At 44.3% G+C, this 18,277-nt stretch overlaps 10 non-coding genes across 10 annotated transcripts; 9 read left to right on the top strand and 1 right to left on the bottom strand.

Moving 5' to 3' along the window:
• Positions 1 to 1,636: 1,636 nt before the first annotated feature.
• On the top strand, positions 1,637 to 1,709 carry trnam-cau (transfer RNA methionine (anticodon CAU)). Its single transcript has one exon. It is a non-coding gene; the product is annotated as a tRNA-Met (tRNA).
• A 3,886-nt stretch (positions 1,710 to 5,595) lies between these two features.
• Positions 5,596 to 5,668, top strand: trnak-cuu (transfer RNA lysine (anticodon CUU)). The gene has a single exon. It is a non-coding gene; the product is annotated as a tRNA-Lys (tRNA).
• A 210-nt stretch (positions 5,669 to 5,878) lies between these two features.
• Positions 5,879 to 5,949, top strand: trnag-gcc (transfer RNA glycine (anticodon GCC)). Its single transcript has one exon. It is a non-coding gene; the product is annotated as a tRNA-Gly (tRNA).
• Positions 5,950 to 8,356: 2,407 nt separating this feature from the next.
• On the top strand, positions 8,357 to 8,427 carry trnag-gcc (transfer RNA glycine (anticodon GCC)). The gene has a single exon. It is a non-coding gene; the product is annotated as a tRNA-Gly (tRNA).
• A 1,183-nt stretch (positions 8,428 to 9,610) lies between these two features.
• On the top strand, positions 9,611 to 9,681 carry trnag-gcc (transfer RNA glycine (anticodon GCC)). Its single transcript has one exon. It is a non-coding gene; the product is annotated as a tRNA-Gly (tRNA).
• A 1,406-nt stretch (positions 9,682 to 11,087) lies between these two features.
• Positions 11,088 to 11,158, top strand: trnag-gcc (transfer RNA glycine (anticodon GCC)). Its single transcript has one exon. It is a non-coding gene; the product is annotated as a tRNA-Gly (tRNA).
• Positions 11,159 to 12,640: 1,482 nt separating this feature from the next.
• trnag-gcc (transfer RNA glycine (anticodon GCC)) lies at positions 12,641 to 12,711 on the top strand. The gene has a single exon. It is a non-coding gene; the product is annotated as a tRNA-Gly (tRNA).
• Positions 12,712 to 15,763: 3,052 nt separating this feature from the next.
• trnag-gcc (transfer RNA glycine (anticodon GCC)) lies at positions 15,764 to 15,834 on the top strand. Its single transcript has one exon. It is a non-coding gene; the product is annotated as a tRNA-Gly (tRNA).
• Positions 15,835 to 16,831: 997 nt separating this feature from the next.
• On the top strand, positions 16,832 to 16,902 carry trnag-gcc (transfer RNA glycine (anticodon GCC)). The gene has a single exon. It is a non-coding gene; the product is annotated as a tRNA-Gly (tRNA).
• Positions 16,903 to 17,400: 498 nt separating this feature from the next.
• On the bottom strand, positions 17,401 to 17,472 carry trnad-guc (transfer RNA aspartic acid (anticodon GUC)). Its single transcript has one exon. It is a non-coding gene; the product is annotated as a tRNA-Asp (tRNA).
• Between the last annotated feature and the right edge of the window lie 805 nt (positions 17,473 to 18,277).

Genomic DNA, 18,277 nt, shown 5'->3' on the forward strand with positions numbered 1-18,277 from the left:
CACCCCTGGTTTATGAGTATCAATTTGGGTATAAAGTGCAACAAAGTAGGCCTGCTTGTTTTTAGTGACGCGTTGTTTTTGCAGTAACTAGTCCCTGCGTAGTAATCACTTTGTAACAGCAGGTAAACTTAGTCTGATGTGATTTAATTGAAGTTCTTTCTGATTGCGGAGTTAAATGTAAGTTTTCACTTTTTGAACTGAACAGGTGAAAAGTTCATATTTCGGCTAAACTTGCGCAACCTCTTCTCCTATTGGCTGCTGCTTAATTGAAGGCGCCTCAGAGTCTGGACGGTTACAGAGGAGCTGCAGGGCCACAGCATCGACGCATCGCTGCGGCACATTATCCTGCAGGTTACTTTATTGTTACTTTATTGTAAATATTGTAAATTAGTTTATCTTTTGAAGTTTAACCTCAGTCATCGACGGAGGAGGACGATGAGGAACAGAAGAAGTTTCAGCAGCTCCATACCAAACTTAATGCGCAGGACACTTGGAGGAAAACGCAGCAAAACGTGTGAAACCCAGCGACATTAAGTGAGTAACTGCCAACCTTATATTACAGTAAGAGTTTAAGATTTTAATCTAAAAAATGGTGCTTGGATGTTAGCGTTTTAGGCTCGCACGGCGCAAGTCTTAGCTTAAAGGCTGCGGTGCCAGAGTCAGCTGATTGTTACATATTTATTATCCTTATTGAGTTTTAAACAGCTGAAATGCAACTTTTCTTTGCGGTTAAATGTCGCTCATGCTCAGGGTTTACGCGTTTGTTGCCATTTTAAAGTAATTCGCGTAAACTTTTAAAAGCAATTTCTGGAAAGTTATAGTGGCATTGCGTGTTGTAACCATGTGGCGGTGCTGCTAACTTCGTGCTAATGTGAAAGCTAATCTAGTTAATGCATGTTTTTGGCCGCAGTTTAAACTGGCGAAATTAAATTATTATAAGACTATTCTTTTTAAGGTGGTTTCCTCTCTAGTTTTTACTCCATGAGTGGAGATGTTTTAACTGAATACATCCAAAAATTAGAAGAAACTTAGAAGACATAGTCATAGTTGATATGCATTTTTTTATTTAAATCGTTTTTAAATTATTAACAAAACTAAACGGATGAATCGTACTTATTATTTGTGAGCAGTGTATTTAAATTGGAGTGGTGGAAATCCTGCAGCTCCTGCGAGAAGCGCTTTGCCTCCATCTGGTGGACAATGAGTGGTACTGCATCCACCAGATAATATTCGCTTATGTTAATCGGTAGCCAGAAGCGCTTTGCCTCCATCTGGTGGACAATGAGCGGTACTGCAACCACCAGATAATATTCGCTTATGTTAATCGGTAGCCAGAAGCGCTTTGCCTCCATCTGGTGGACAATGAGCGGTACTGCAACCACCAGATAATATTCGCTTATGTTAATCGGTAGCCAGAAGCGCTTTGCCTCCATCTGGTGGACAATGAGCGGTACTGCATCCACCAGATAATATTCGCTTATGTTAATCGGTAGCCATTGCTGTAGCCGGTGGCGGGATAACAACTGCCCTTTGTGTGTTATAAAGCTAATTATGTACCATCGTTTAATTATTGTGTATTATACATAGATAGACTCGGGGTGGCTTTTTAAAGGCATCCGGGTTCTTAGTGTTTCAGGCCTCGTTGGCGCAGTAGGCAGCGCGTCAGTCTCATAATCTGAAGGTCGTGAGTTCGAGCCTCACACGGGGCATGTCTTTTGCCTCCTTACTGGTCAGCCACATTTTCCCTCCAAGTAGCATGAGTATACTAAACGGTTGATAAAACATTATATATGAAGTGACTAGAATATGGTATGACCACACTCTTTTCATATAACTGTATGCAATTGTTAGTAGTGAGCTGATTTAGAAAGGCATTTTTCCTGTTGTCTACAGCAGTGGTTCCCAAAGTGGGGGTCGCCAGCCACCAAGAGGGGGGTCGCGATGTAGTCTAATGTCATATAAGACATATTATCATTAAATTAAATTAATGTGTACATTTTAATTGTTTTTAGGCTGTTTTTTTTTTTTTTTTTTTTTTACTTTTTATTTGTTATTTCCAAATTTAACAACAAAACATACACAAACACACATCAAAGTAGTGAGGGGCTCTGTGTCTATATATCCTCTTAAGTCTTTTCTGCACAGCAGATATCACTATCTGTCTTTTTATACTGGTAATCAGTCCACTTTTTGTGAGTTATTGGCATTCATCTGCCCACACTGTCTCCAACATTGCTGAGGAATACCGAGTTGCTTATTTTTTATTTGGGGTGTGACAAAAAAAGCGTATAACATTTTTCCACCCAAATTCCCTCCACCTTCTAGAGCTTGTGGACGACTGTTGTGTTTCACAAATAGAATGCCAGTCACTCTTTGACAAGTTTGTATTCAGTTCTAGTTCCCATTTAGTCTTAACATACCATGTATTGCTTCCATTCTGTTTCTGCAAACTTCTATAAAGTTTAGAAACAATCTTTGATGGAGTGTTTTTGTAAGCACCAATCAGAGTTTCAACCACCTTGCTACCTTTAGCTGAGATTTCTTTTTTTATTTCTGTATCATAGAAATGTCTGAGCTGTAAATACCTAAATAGGTCCCCATTCTCTAGCTTAAATTCTTGTTTCAGTTTCTCAAAAGTTTTAAACCTTTTTCTCTCTATGAGTGTACATATAGCTGTTATTCCCTTTTCACTCCACTTAGCAAATGTATTATCCATCACTCCAGGTTTAAATCTAGGGCTCTGAGAAGGCCATATCAGAAGTTTACTATCCCCTTCCAATTTATACTTCTTAACGACTTCAAACCATGTTTTCAGTGTTCCCTCTAAAATAAAGTTCTCCACTTTTTTGTCTATACTTTCTTTTCCACCTAGTCTGGCCTGGGGTTGAAACTGCATCACGTTCAGCTCAATATGTTTCCATCTAGCTTGGTACTCTGAAGAGCACCAACACACAATGTACCTCATTTGGGCAGCATAAAAGTATTCCTTAAGATTCGGGAGAGCTAGACCTCCGTTCTCCTTGTCGATTTGAAGAGTCTTGAATTTTACCCTTGGTCTTTTACCTGCCCAGATTAGCCGAGATATTTGTTTATCCCAAGTTGTAAACTGAGATTCTGGGACTCTGACTGGTAGTGAGAGGAAGAGATACAGCAACCTCGGCAACACATTCATTTTCACTACCTCAAGTCTTGAACTAAAGTCCAATACTAGTGTTGATCATTTTGTCATATCTTTCTGTATCTTATTGTTAATAATGCTGTAATTTGCTTCATATATATTATTCAGGTCTTGAGTGAGTAGCTCACCCAAATACTTCATTGATTTTGCTTCCCATTTTAGATAATACTTCTGACTGATTAGCTGGTTTGGTTTGTAGTTCAGAGAGAGTACTTGTGTTTTTGTGATGTTTAGTTTATAACCAGATATCTTACCGTAGTCATCTAAAACTGTCATAAGTAGGGGGAGAGTTGTATTTGGATCCTGGAGGTAAGTTATAATGTCATCTGCAAATAATCCAATTCTATGTTCCTCCCTTGCTATGTTGACACCTTTAAATTCTTTGTTTTGTCTGATGGCTTGAGCTAAAGGCTCTATGAACATTGCAAATAGAGAAGGACTCAGGCAGCATCCCTGACAAGTACCTCTGAACAGTTTAAAACTGCTCGTCAGATGGCCGTTGATTTTGATTCTGGCGGTTGGGTCTTTATATAAAGATTTAATACACTTCATGAATTGGTTATTAAATCCCAGCCTTTCGAGCACTCTGTACAAAAAAGGCCAACTAACCCTATCAAATGCCTTTTCTGCATCAAGACTTATCAGGGCTGCTGTCAATTTTTGTTTGTTTACTTGATCAATAATATGAAGGGTTCTCCTGATGTTATCCTGTGTTTGTCGTCCTTTTATAAATCCGGTCTGGTCCTCGTCTATTAAATCAGGCAAAAAGTGTTCCATTCTAGCTGAGATTATTGATGTAAATAATTTATAATCTACGTTTAGAATAGAGATTGGACGGTAGGATCCGCAACATTCTCTATTCTTACCTTCTTTAGGGATGACAGATATCACAGCTTCTTTCCATGAAGGTGGTGTCATTGCTTTATTGAGTGTCCAGTTGAAAGAGTCTAGCATTACAGACGCGAGATCTTCCTTAAATATCCTGTACCACTCATTCGGAAAGCCGTCACTCCCAGGGCATTTATTTGTTTTCAGTTTTCTGATCGCTATGTCCAATTATTTTCTTGTTATGGGTGCAGTTAAATTATCATTTTGTGTTTTTCCTATTGAGGGTAGATCTAACGATAATAGGAACTGTTTTATTTGTTCTTCCTCTACAACCTCAGACTGTGAGTACAGGGTTTTGTAATAGTCTTTAAAGATTTCTTGAACTTCTTGCGGTTCATAGGTTATTTTATTGGTTACCGGGTCTCTGATCTTGTGTATTGACTGTTGCATTTGTTGTGACCTGAGTCGTCTCGCTAATATTTTTGTTCATCGGCTCCTCCACGGGAAAACCTCGCTTCTTTAGATCCCGCAGCACCTCCTGGGCACTTGCGTACGTTCGGGGTCCAGTGTTCCAGTGAATCCGCATGCTCGTGTACGGTGTTTGAAAGCGGATCCCTTTTTCCTTCAGGACTTTCTTTATTCCAATATACTTTCTTTATTCCAATATACTCTTTGCGGACTCTAGGTCTGTTAGTTTTCGCTGCAGGGCCTTTTGCTGTTCCAGGCAGGTGCAGAGTGCCTCCGTCGCCTCCGAAGCCCACTCCTCCACCTGCTCCACCCGTGTCTCCGTTTCGCCAACTCGGTCAGACGGACCCTGCATCTCCGTTGAAAGGCCGTCTAGTTTTCTCTTGATTTCTTGTCCCACCTGATTAAGCTCTTTTCTCAAGTTATCGTTATCCCCCTTTAGGTCATCCTTTCGGTCTTGTATCGCTGTAAGTATATTTTCGGGGTCTAAGCTTGAGCCTGGGATTTTCTGCCCGCTTGCACCTTTAGCTGCGCTGCCGGTACTAGCTTGATCTGCTACGGTGTTAGCTTTCACCGCCGAGGAACTTTTATCCTGATATTTCGGCATTTTTTCTTCTTTAAGGCCTTTTGTGATCCGTCTCCCACTCATCTATAACCAAACTGTTAAGTATCGTTTTTTCGAGTTCTAGGGAGGGTATTCCTCAATACGTCTGGGAGAGCGATTTCACGTGCGTCCAACTACTCCATCAGCTAACCGGAAGTCCGTTTTTAGGCTGTTTTATTATTTTGTGTTCCTAGTTTTTGGATAGGTTTATTAGTGTGTGCGTGGCCGTCGCTACATTATATGCCTAATGAACCACCTTAAAGAACAGTTGGGGGTCCCCAGTTTCTGTCACCCTTATTTTGGGGGTCTTGACCTGAAAAGTTTGGGAACCCCTGGTCTACAGTACCTACAGTTATTTTAGATTATCGATTGGTAAAGAATCAAATACAACACATTTATGGAAGAAGCTTGCATGCATGCTTTCCAATGCAGATAACACATCTCAGACGATTTTTATCAACAATACTTAGGTGAGGGTGATGAGACGTTATATAAAGGGAACATTTCATGTTTAAAACAAGCCCGGCTAGCTCAGTCGGTAGAGCATGAGACTCTTAATCTCAGGGTCGTGGGTTCGAGCCCCACGTTGGGCGCAGAGTTTTTTTTTTTTTAGCCTGGTCCCGCTTGTTCATTCATTTCTTATGCATGGTGTGGTTTACCGCCTCTATTCATAGCTGCAGGAAAAAAAACACATTTTGTGACAATTTTCATGACGTGAACCGGCTGCTGCGTTGCATATGTTTGCTGTCCATGTTGTCACAGTCACAGTGAAGAACCGCCTAAGGGAACACTGAGGTATGTAAGCATTGGTGGTTCAGTGGTAGAATTCTCGCCTGCCACGCGGGAGGCCCGGGTTCGATTCCCGGCCAATGCAACATCCTTTTTTATTCTTATTATATTTCGGAAGGAAGTCTTTTAGTGAGTCACCTAAAATCAGTGTGAAATGAAATCAATTGTTACAGTGGATAACCTTCCACGTAATGTAACGTAACAGCAGGTACGGTAATATTAACTGAGCATCATGCTGCTTAAACGTGATAAATGTTCTGCATTGTCTTCCACACACACCAATTCAACAGTCACAAGTTGATCATATTGTAAATTTAATGAAGCTCATTCAGAATTTGCACTAAAAAATGTTTCGGTGATTGTGACTGTGTCTGTATTTAACACCTTTGAAAGGAAGGTGTTAATGCAGGAGACCAGTGTTACACACAACATGCTGCTGTTATTGTAGTTAGGAGGAGACATAGGCACAATCAAAGAAGACATAAAGATCGTGTTTTCCCCCACACATGTTAATATGTTTCAAATGTCATGCATTTATTTTTGATTTCGCTTCAATAATCGTTAACGAAGAGAAACACCAGGATTAAACTACAGGCTATTGTTGCCTTTTTATAGCCAAAGAAAACATTCTGAACATTCACAGCCTCTGCATTCAAAAGAATTTCAACATTTATATTTATTTCTTCCTATTTCCCTCTTTTCGGCATTTCCTTTTTCTCAGGTTGTGCGTCTCGCCCCCTCCGGTGCGCTCCTCTCCATTAATGTGCTCGTCTCCTCCCTCTAAAGCTGCTGATACTCTGTAGGACGCTTTGATTGGGGCACCTCCCCAATAAAATACTATTTTATATTTTATAAGCAGTTTGCCACCACACTGCACTTTTACTCTCCAAAGGCATATGAGTATGTGCGTGACAACTTTAACAAAGCTTTACCACACAGTCACACCATCTGCACAGCTGATCCAGGATTTACTGTAGCATCTTTTACAGCACTAAAAGGTCATGTACAGGCAAACAGAGAGAAGGGAAAGAAACTTTTTGAGGAATTACAGCGAAAAAAGATTCTACTTTGCATACAGTACATCCTCTGATAAATAAAGTGAAGTATTTTGATTGCATTTCTGTGGTGTTCCTGTAGGTGACCATGATGCAGCCAGACTTAAGCAGCAGGTTGTGAAGGTGGACGCCATCATCTTGTCTTTGCAGTGCTGATTCTGAAGAGAACACCTTCACATAGGACTCAAAGGTAAAATTATCTCTCATATGATTGGACCGTGTTATTGTAACCGCCATCGGCATCAAAGTAATTTTAGTAACAATTTATAATCCTTCTTAAAATGTAAAGGAAGGAAGTCTTTTGGAGTCACCTAAAATCTCAATTAGCTATTGAGTGGACTTCACAGTGCACTCATGGCACACAAACAGTAACATTTTGTGGATGATGTGGCTGAAGGAAAAGGTCGATTGTCTCTCGACTGGAGGGTCGAGGGTTCGGTCCCCTGATCCTGCAGCCGCATGTTCAATGAGTGTTGGGTCAAAAACACTTGACCTATTCTTACTTCTGCTGCTGAGCAGGGACAATGTGGCTTAAAGGGTAAGGTTGACCATCTCTCGACCGGAGGGTTGAGAGCGTGGTCCCTCGCTCCTGTGGCTGCATGACTGATGTCCAGGACCAGGTTTTGCTCCCACTGCTGCACAGCGACAATGTGGCTCAAGGGGTAAAGTCGATCGTCTCCCGACTGGAGGGTCGAGGGTTCGCTCCCCTGATCCTGCAGCCGCGTGTTCGATGAGTGCTCCGTCAAAAACACTAGACCTAGTATTATTCTCGACTGGTGAGTCGAGAGCTTGGTACCTGGCTCCTGCGGTAGTATGTCTTATGTGTGCTGGGGCAGGTCACTAGACCAGGTTTTGCTCCCGCTGCTGAGCAGGGACAATGTGGCTTTAAGGGTAAGGTTGACCGTCTCTCGACTGGAGGGTTGAGGGCTTGGTCCCTGGCTCCTGTGGCCATATGTCTGATGTCCAGAACCCTGGCTCCTTCTGGCCGGATGTCTGATGTCCAGGACCAGACCGGTCAAGACAGCTAAAACTAGGTCACTAGATCAGGTTTTGCTCCTGCTGCTGAGCAGGGACAATGTGTCTTGAAGGGTAAGGTTGACCGTCTCTCGACTGGAGGGTCGAGAGCTTGGTCCCTGGCTCCTGTGGTCGCATGTCTGATGTCCAGGACCAGGCTTTGCTCCCGCTGCTGCACAGCGACATTGTGGCTCAAGGGGGGGAAAGTCGATTGTCTCGCGACCGGAGAGTCGAGGGTTCGCTCCTCTTCTCCTGTGGCCGCATGTCTGATGGTCCCCGGTCAAGACACTTTAACTGGCTTTGCTCTTGCTGACAACGTGGCAGGGGTAGATCGTCTCTCGACTGGAAGGTCGAGGGTTCGGTTTCCGGCTCCTGCAAGTCCTCCTGATTTTTTTTTTAATTTAAAATTCACTTGCTATGTAAGCATTGGTGGTTCAGTGGTAGAATTCTCGCCTGCCACGCGGGAGGCCCGGGTTCGATTCCCGGCCAATGCAACATCCTTTTTTATTCTTATTATATTTCGGAAGGAAGTCTTTTAGTGAGTCACCTAAAATCAGTGTGAGATGAAATCAATTGTTACAGTGGATAACCTTCCACGTAATGTAACGTAACAGCAGGTACGGTAATATTAACTGAGCATCATGCTGCTTAAACGTGATAAATGTTCTGCATTGTCTTCCACACACACCAATTCAACAGTCACAAGTTGATCATATTGTAAATTTAATGAAGCTCATTCAGAATTTGTACTAAAAAATGTTTCGGTGATTGTGACTGTGTCTGTATTTAACACCTTTGAAAGGAAGGTGTTAATGCAGGAGACCAGTGTTACACACAACATGCTGCTGTTATTGTAGTTAGGAGGAGACATAGGCACAATCAAAGAAGACATAAAGATCGTGTTTTCCCCCACACATGTTAATATGTTTCAAATGTCATGCATTTATTTTTGATTTCGCTTCAATAATCGTTAACGAAGAGAAACACCAGGATTAAACTACAGGCTATTGTTGCCTTTTTATAGCCAAAGAAAACTGAACATTCACAGCCTCTGCATTCAAAAGAATTTCAACATTTATATTTATTTCTTCCTATTTCCCTCTTTTCAGCATTTCCTTTTTCTCAGGTTGTGCGTCTCGCCCCCTCCGGTGCGCTCCTCTCCATTAATGCGCTCGTCTCCTCCCTCTAAAGCTGCTGATACTCTGTAGGACGCTTTGATTGGGGCACCTCCCCAATAAAATACTATTTTATATTTTATAAGCAGTTTGCCACCACACTGCACTTTTACTCTCCAAAGGCATATGAGTATGTGCGTGACAACTTTAACAAAGCTTTACCACACAGTCACACCATCTGCACAGCTGATCCAGGATTTACTGTAGCATCTTTTACAGCACTAAAAGGTCATGTACAGGCAAACAGAGAGAAGGGAAAGAAACTTTTTGAGGAATTACAGCGAAAAAAGATTCTACTTTGCATACAGTACATCCTCTGATAAATAAAGTGAAGTATTTTGATTGCATTTCTGTGGTGTTCCTGTAGGTGACCATGGCTTTGCTCTTGCTGACAACGTGGCAGGGGTAGATCGTCTCTCGACTGGAAGGTCGAGGGTTCGGTTTCCGGCTCCTGCAAGTCCTCCTGATTTTTTTTTTAATTTAAAATTCACTTGCTATGTAAGCATTGGTGGTTCAGTGGTAGAATTCTCGCCTGCCACGCGGGAGGCCCGGGTTCGATTCCCGGCCAATGCAACATCCTTTTTTATTCTTATTATAGTTTGGAAGGAAGTCTTTTTGAGTCACCTAAAATCTCAATTAACTATTGAGTGGACTTCACAGTGCACTCATGGCACACAAACAGTAACATTTTGTGGATGATGTGGCTGAAGGAAAAGGTCGATTGTCTCTCGACTGGAGGGTCGAGGGTTCGGTCCCCTGATCCTGCAGCCGCATGTTCGATGAGTGTTGGGTCAAAAACACTTGACCTATTCTTACTTCTGCTGCTGAGCAGGGACAATGTGGCTTAAAGGGTAAGGTTGACCATCTCTCGATCGGAGGGTCGAGAGCTTGGTCCCTGGCTCCTGTGGCTGCATGACTGATGTCCAGGACCAGGTTTTGCTCCCACTGCTGCACAGCGACAATGTGGCTCAAGGGGTAAAGTCGATCGTCTTCCGACTGGAGGGTCGAGGGTTCGGTCCCCTGATCCTGCAGCCGCATGTTCGATGAGTGCTTGGTCAAAAACACTAGACCTAGTCTTACTCTCGACGGGTGAGTCGAGAGCTTGGTCCCTGTCTCCTGCAGTAGCATGTCTTATGTGTACTGGGGCAGGTCACTAGACCAGGTTTTGCTACCACTGCTGCACAGCGACAATGTGGCTCAAGGGGTAAAGTCGATCGTCTCCCGACTGGAGGGTCGAGGGTTCGGTCCCCTTATCCTGCAGCCGCGTGTTCGATGAGTGCTCCGTCAAAAACACTAGACCTAGTATTATTCTCGACTGGTGAGTCGAGAGCTTGGTACCTGGCTCCTGCGGTAGTATGTCTTATGTGTGCTGGGGCAGGTCACTCGACCAAGTTTTGCTCCCGCTGCTGAGCAGGGACAATGTGGCTTTAAGGGTAAGGTTGACCGTCTCTCGACTGGAGGGTTGAGAGCTTGGTCCCTGGCTCCTGTGGCCGCATGTCTGATGTCCAGAACCCTGGCTCCTGTGGCCGGATGTCTGATGTCCAGGACCAGACCGGTCAAGACAGCTAAAACCAGGTCACTAGACCAGGTTTTGCTCCTGCTGCTGAGCAGGGACAATGTGGCTTTAAGGGTAAGGTTGACCGTCTCTCGACCGGAGGGTCGAGAGCTTGGTCCCTGGCTCCTGTGGTCACATGTCTGATGTCCTGGACCAGGCTTTGCTCCCGCTGCTGCACAGCGACATTGTGGCTCAAGGGGGGGAAAGTTGATCGTTTCGCGACCGGAGGGTCGAGGGTTCGCTCCTCTTCTCCTGTGGCCGCATGTCTGATGGTCCCCGGTCAAGACACTTGAACTGGCTTTGCTCTTGCTGACAACGTGGCAGGGGTAGATCGTCTCTCAACTGGAAGGTCGAGGGTTCGGTTTCCGGCTCCTGCAAGTCCTCCTGATTTTTTTTTTAAATTTAAAATTCGTTTGCTATGTAAGCATTGGTGGTTCAGTGGTAGAATTCTCGCCTGCCACGCGGGAGGCCCGGGTTCGATTCCCGGCCAATGCAACATCCTTTTTTATTCTTATAGTTTGGAAGGAAGTCTTTTTGAGTCACCTAAAATCTCAATTAACTATTGAGTGGACTTCACAGTGCACTCATGGCACACAAACAGTAACATTTTGTGGATGATGTGGCTGAAGGAAAAGGTTGATTGTCTCTCGACTGGAGGGTCGAGGGTTCGGTCCCCTGATCCTGCAGCCGCATGTTCGGTGAGTGTTGGGTCAAAAACACTTAACCTATTCTTACTTCTGCTGCTGAGCAGGGACAATGTGGCTTAAAGGGTAAGGTTGACCATCTCTCGATCGGAGGGTCGAGAGCTTGGTCCCTCGCTCCTGTGGCTGCATGACTGATGTCCAGGACCAGGTTTTGCTCCCACTGCTGCACAGCAACAATGTGGCTCAAGGGGTAAAGTTGATCGTCTCCCGACTGGAGGGTCGAGGGTTCGGTCCCCTGATCCTGCAGCCGCATGTTCGATGAGTGCTTGGTCAAAAACACTAGACCTAGTCTTACTCTCGACGGGTGAGTCGAGAGCTTGCTCCCTGTCTCCTGCAGCAGCATGTCTTATATGTGCTGGGGCAGGTCACTAGACCAGGTTTTGCTCCCGCTGCTGAGCAGGGACAATGTGGCTTAAAGGGTATGGTTGACCGTCTCTCGATCGGAGGGTCGAGAGCTTGGTCCCTGGCTCCTGTGGTCGCATGTCTGATGTCAAGGACCAGGCTTTGCTCCCACTGCTGCACAGCGACAATGTGGCTCAAGGGGTAAAGTCGATCGTCACTAGACCAGGTTTTGCTCCCGCTGCTGAGCAGGGACAATGTGGCTTAAAGGGTAAGGTTGACCGTCTCTCGACTGGAGGGTTGAGAGCTTGGTCCCTGGCTCCTGTGGCCGTATGTCTGATGTCCAGAACCCTGGCTCCTGTGGCCGGATGTCTGATGTCCAGGACCAGACCGGTCAAGACAGCTAAAACCAGGTCACTAGACCAGGTTTTGCTCCCGCTGCTGAGCAGGGACAATGTGGCTTAAAGGGTAAGGTTGACCGTCTCTCGATTGGAGGGTCGAGAGCTTGGTCCCTGGCTCCTGTGGTCGCATGTCTGATGTCAAGGACCAGGCTTTGCTCCCGCTGCTGCACAGCGACAATGTGGCTCAAGGGGGAAGGTCGATTGTCTCGCGACCGGAGAGTCGAGGGTTCGCTCCTCTTCTCCTGTGGCCGCATGTCTGATGGTCCCCGGTCAAGACACTTGAACTGGCTTTACTCTTGCTGACAACGTGGCAGGGATAGATCGTCTCTCGACTGGAAGGTCGAGGGTTCGGGTTCCTGCAATTCCTCCCGTGGCCGCATGTCTGATGGTCCCCGGTCAAGACACTTGAACTGGCTTTACTCTTGCTGACAACGTGGCAGGGATAGATCGTCTCTCGACTGGAAGGTCGAGGGTTCGGGCTCCTGCAATTCCTCCCGATTTTTCCGAAAATTTCAAATTGGTTTGATGTGTAAGCATTGGTGGTTCAGTGGTAGAATTCTCGCCTGCCACGCGGGAGGCCCGGGTTCGATTCCCGGCCAATGCAACATCCTTTTTTATTCTTATTATATTTTGGAAGGAAGTCTTTTTGTCAGTCACCTAGGGTGCTGTACAACGGCAGTTAGAAAAGATAGCTACACTCCTTACTTTGCCACATGCTACATGTGTGAGAGTTTTTTCTGCAGTTGCCTCAAACAAGACAAAGTACAGATCAAAGGTGAACATTTAAAATGAACTTAGAGAGGCAGCTGAAGCAGACAGAGGCACCCCAGATTAAAGCAGATCTGTAACACAAAACAAAGCCCACACCAATCATTAAAAACTTGTAGGACTGAAACTATAAATCTTAAAAGCAGATTTTCATTAAAAAAAATTATATTAACAGCTATATAGCCATCAGCTCTGCCGTCCCAAATCTCCTTCCAGGTGCTCTTAGCACGAGTGCCAAAGCCAACCAGCTGGTCATCTTCCAATGAGGCTGCCATAACCACTTGCCTCATAGGTTCAGAGAGACTGGATCTCAGCAAAACTGAGGGAATAATTGACAAAGGACTGTAGGCTGTCCTTGCTATGCCCTGCAGTCACACTGTCACCTGATGCTTCCTCCTTTTGCAAGTTCTTAATAAGATACATTGTCTACCCTATATCATTCTCCAAAAGCCACCTGAAAGACTTCCCTTTATACTTCCCAAACTGCAGGATGTAGTCTCCCAGCACCTCCGTACGGTCTGAGGCATCCCCTCCTCTCCGACGGACCACAGCCAGAGCATTCTGCTGAACAAGGTCAGCCCGTATGGGGGCAGACTTGTCCTGCAGAGTGGAGTCCTCCTTAATTCTTCTGGCTTCCTTTGACGGCTCCTAGAGGAGAAATCCGAGTGGTCCCTTGCAGAACACAACACAGACTTTCCCTGGGAAGAACAACACTTTCATGTGCATCTTTACCTAAAAGAAAATAATAGAATTTTAGATTCATTTTAATCAGATACAGTGAGAAGATATTTGTGAAAAAAATACCAGAATATTTCAGATCACATATTAATCCCACTCAAATAGAAATGGCCAATTAAATATTTTATAGCAGCAAAACTTCTATGATCTTCACTAAAAAGTTCAGAAGGTCAAAAAGACAATAGTTTTTCACACCTTTCTGATCTTCATCTACTCTGGGATCTAAGGGGGAGGAAGTGTGTGTGTGTGTGTGTGTGTGTGTGTGTGTGTGTGTGTGTGTGTGTGTGTGTGTGCGCGCGTGCGCGCGCGCGTGTGTGCGTGTTTCTGTACATCTGAGAGTCTGCCTGAGAACTAAAGGGTAAGACGGTGGGGTGGGAGCAGCAGGAGGGGGAAAGCACAGCATGTGTGAGCAAGAATAGAGGGGGGAGTGAGAGGGGCAGTAGATGTGGGAAAAAAAACTGTGTGCCTAAGTGTATGAGTTTAAGTGTATGAGTTTGGAGAGGGGCAAATGGGGCAGGAGAGGAGTTCCTATCAAATAATTGAGGAACAAAATGACATTTGATATTGTAGTTAAGACTTAATTTGACTCTGAAAGATAGTGTAACACCCATGGTCCTGATAAAAGTTTACTTTACTTGACCATTAAATAGATAACGTTTGTTTGTTAAATCAAGTTTGATAGTGTAATTTATCACGTTATTGCACCAATATTGTCTGACAGAGAAAATAAATAATGATAAATTGACCGTATAGTTTTAAATTTATGCCAAACAAAGTCTCTTACCTTTGATTAGTGAATACTGCGTGATGAGAATTCGAAGAAAGTAGATAGTGTCTTGTCTCCACCGCAGTTCGCTCTGAATGACAGGTTCTGAGGGCACGCGACTTCTGAAGAAAAACTCGGGACAGCGCCACTAAGTCGTAGTGGCCAAAAGTATATTACATCCGTAGTGGTTTAGCACTACCATAGAGAATGAATGGGAAACGGTTCAGGGCTTTTAGCTAAACAATTCTCGACTGCGGCGTGGGAGGCCCGGGTTCAATTCCCGGCCAATGCAACATCCTTTTTTATTCTTATTATAGTTTGGAAGGAAGTCTTTTTGAGTCACCTAAAATCTCAATTAACTATTGAGTGGACTTCACAGTGCACTCATGGCACACAAACAGTAACATTTTGTGGATGATTTGGCTGAAGGAAAAGGTTGATTGTCTCTCGACTGGAGGGTCGAGGGTTCGGTCCCCTGATCCTGCAGCCGCATGTTCGATGAGTCTTGGGTCAAAAACACTTGACCTATTCTTACTTCTGCTGCTGAGCAGGGACAATGTGGCTTAAAGGGTAAGGTTGACCATCTCTCGATCGGAGGGTCGAGAGCTTGGTCCCTGGCTCCTGTGGCTGCATGACTGATGTCCAGGACCAGGTTTTGCTCCCGCTGCTACACATCGACAATGTGTGGCTCAAGGGGTAAAGTTGATCGTCTCCCGACTGGAGGGTCGAGGGTTCGGTCCCCTGATCCTGCAGCTGCATGTTTGATGAGTGCTCGGTCAAAAACACTAGACCTAGTCTTACTCTCGACGGGTGAGTCGAGAGCTTGGTCCCTGTCTCCTGCAGTAGCATGTCTTATGTGTGCTGGGGCAGGTCACTAGACTAGGTTTTGCCCCCACTGCTGCACAGCGACAATGTGGGTCAAGGGGTAAAGTCGATCGTCTCCCGACTGGAGGGTCGAGGGTTCGGTCCCCTCATCCTGCAGCCGCGTGTTCGATGAGTGCTCGGTTAAAAATACTAGACCTAGTCTTACTCTCGACAGGTGAGTTGAGAGCTTGGTCCCTGTCTCCTGCAGTAGCATGACTTATATGTGCTGGGGCAGGTCACTAGACCAGGTTTTGCTCCCGCTGCTGAGCAGGGACAATGTGGCTTAAAGGGTAAGGTTGACCGTCTCTCGATCGGAGGGTCGAGAGCTTGGTCCCTCGCTCCTGTGGTCGCATGTCTGATGTCCAGGACCAGGTTTTGCTCCCGCTGCTGCACAGCAACAATGTGGCTGATAACGTGGCAGGGATAGATCGTCTCTCGACTGGAAGGTCGAGGGTTCGGTCTCCGGCTCCTGCAAGTCCTCCTGATTTTTCCAAAAATTTAAAATTAGATTGGTATGTAAGCATTGGTGGTTCAGTGGTAGAATTCTCGCCTGCCACGCGGGAGGCCCGGGTTCGATTCCCGGCCAATGCAACATCCTTTTTTATTCTTATTATATTTTGGAAGGAAGTCTTTTTGTGAGTCACCTAAAATCTCAATTAACTATTGAGTGGACTTCACAGTGCACTCATGGCACACAAACAGTAACATTTTGTGGATGATGTGGCTGAAGGAAAAGGTCGATTGTCTCTCGACTGGAGGGTCGAGGATTCGGTCCCTTGATCCTGCAGCTGCATGTTCGATGAGTGTTGGGTCAAAAACACTTAACCTATTCTTACTTCTGCTGCTGAGCAGGGACAATGTGGCTCAAAGGGTAAGGTTGACCGTCTCTCAACTGGAGGGTTGAGAGCGTGGTCCCTGGCTCCTGTGGCCATATGTCTAATGTCAAGGACCAATATTTGCTCCTGCTGCTGCACAGCGACAATGTGGCTCAAGGGGGTAAGTCGATCATCTCTCTCTTGCAAGTCCTCATGATTTTTCTCGTAAAATGAAAACTAGATTTGACAGGTAGCATTAGTGGTTCAGTGGTAGAATTCTCGCCTGGGAGGCCCGGGTTTGATTCCCGGCCAATGCAACATCCTTTTCTATTTTAGAAATAAGCAAGAGCTCCTCATACACATTCACAGACATGCGCACTACACTGGTGTTGCACGATATACTGGAATGTTTTTTATCTTTTCTGTACTATGTATTCAAAACAGTTCAGTACTTGAATTCCCAGGAGCTCCGCACTTTTTGTAGGTTGATTGTAGCTCCTATGTCAGTGACTGAGAGAGTATGGTTCAGACAGAGAATTAAAAATTGTTATCTGCATGTCCACTAGGCTGCAATATGAACAAGGTAGTCAAGTAAGACTGTCAATGTAGACGTTCCATGACATTCATTTAAGTGCGGCCACGAGTTGGAAACATTGACACGGCCTGGGCCTAATGCTGGCAGAGTCTCCTCCAGACTCTACGTATGGTTTTGTGAAACTCTCATGCAAGTCCGCATGATTTTTCCGAATAGTGAAAATATGTATGGCATGTAAGCATTGGTGGTTCAGTGGTAGAATTCTCGCCTGCCACGCGGGAGGCCCGGGTTCGATTCCCGGCCAATGCAACATCCTTTTTTATTCTTATTATATTTTGGAAGGAAGTCTTTTTGTCAGTCACCTAGGGTGCTGTACAACGGCAGTTAGAAAAGATAGCTACACTCCTTACTTTGCCACATGCTACATGCTCTGCTCTTTATTCTTATTAGATTAGAAAGTCTTTAGGGTAAATCACCTTTGATTTTATTTAATTTTAACTTGAATTTGCTTTAAGTGAATTCATTGCTCTTGCATCAGTCTTGTAGGATTTAAAGTTGAGCCCAACAGGTTTTTCACAGGCGTTATGTGATTTCCTGAAATTATTTATTTTCAGTGTAGAAACTTACTATGTTTATACTCAAGAAGGAGATTGTATCTTTTATGTTCACAAATGGTTACACAATGATAGTTAAGATTGTTTTATTGTTATTGAATTGTTCCTTTATATTAGGAAAATCAGTACTGCAAAATGATGTCAATTTTTAAATTGTTTTGACAAATGACAAACAGAGGAAAAGGTATGTACACTCCCCGTCGGGGAATTGAACCCCGGTCTCCCGCGTGACAGGCGGGGATACTCACCACTATACTAACGAGGAGGTGCGTACAGTTGCCTTAGTGAGCAATAAAATTTTGTATATATCTTTACTAGATTTCAAACCCTTTTGATTGGAATGATAAAATGTATTAAGGAGAAGTGCCCCATAACACAGATTTAAACAATTTTGTGAACACAATTTGAGAGGAATGTCTTTTGTGTACAAAGAAAAGTTCCAAGGATTTCAACACAAGAAAAATTAGCGCAGAATCACAAGTGTTGCGCTTATATTTTGTTTAGTGCAGATTGAAAAGACTTTACAAAGAACATATTCTTTCAGACGAGAACGAGCAGGAAACGGTCACCTGGAAACAATATGTTAATAAGAGAAAAAAAGCTCTGTTCCCATTAGGGATGCAACAATACAGTTAGCCCACGGTTCAATACGTACCTCGGTTTTTTGGTCATGGTTGACGGTTCGGTTCGATTTTGACGGCCCGGACCGTGAAAATGTTTTCTAGGCAAATTTTACAGAACAGCAAGGGATTTAGAAAGCGAGCTACTTTTTTCATTATAAAATTATTTATTTTACTTTGAAGCAAAAATAAATACAGGTGCTCTCCTTTCAGCCTATTGCAAAGTCAGGTTTGATTTGAACATGAAGTAAACTACAATTAGCTCAATGAATGTCAACAATAAAGTGCATTGGTGGCATACTGTCATATTTCTCTTTTAGTTACGATTATCGCTCCTCTCTTATTCTTGTAATGTTCAGTATTGTAAATATTTTGCGTAATAACAGCAGATCAGACGATTTAAGAACTCTTCAAAAGACATCAAACCTCACACTGAAGGTTCAGACGGTT

The sequence above is a fragment of the Labrus bergylta genome, chromosome 24 (genome assembly GCF_963930695.1).
Source record: "Labrus bergylta chromosome 24, fLabBer1.1, whole genome shotgun sequence".
In the NCBI taxonomy this organism is placed as follows: domain Eukaryota; kingdom Metazoa; phylum Chordata; class Actinopteri; order Labriformes; family Labridae; genus Labrus; species Labrus bergylta.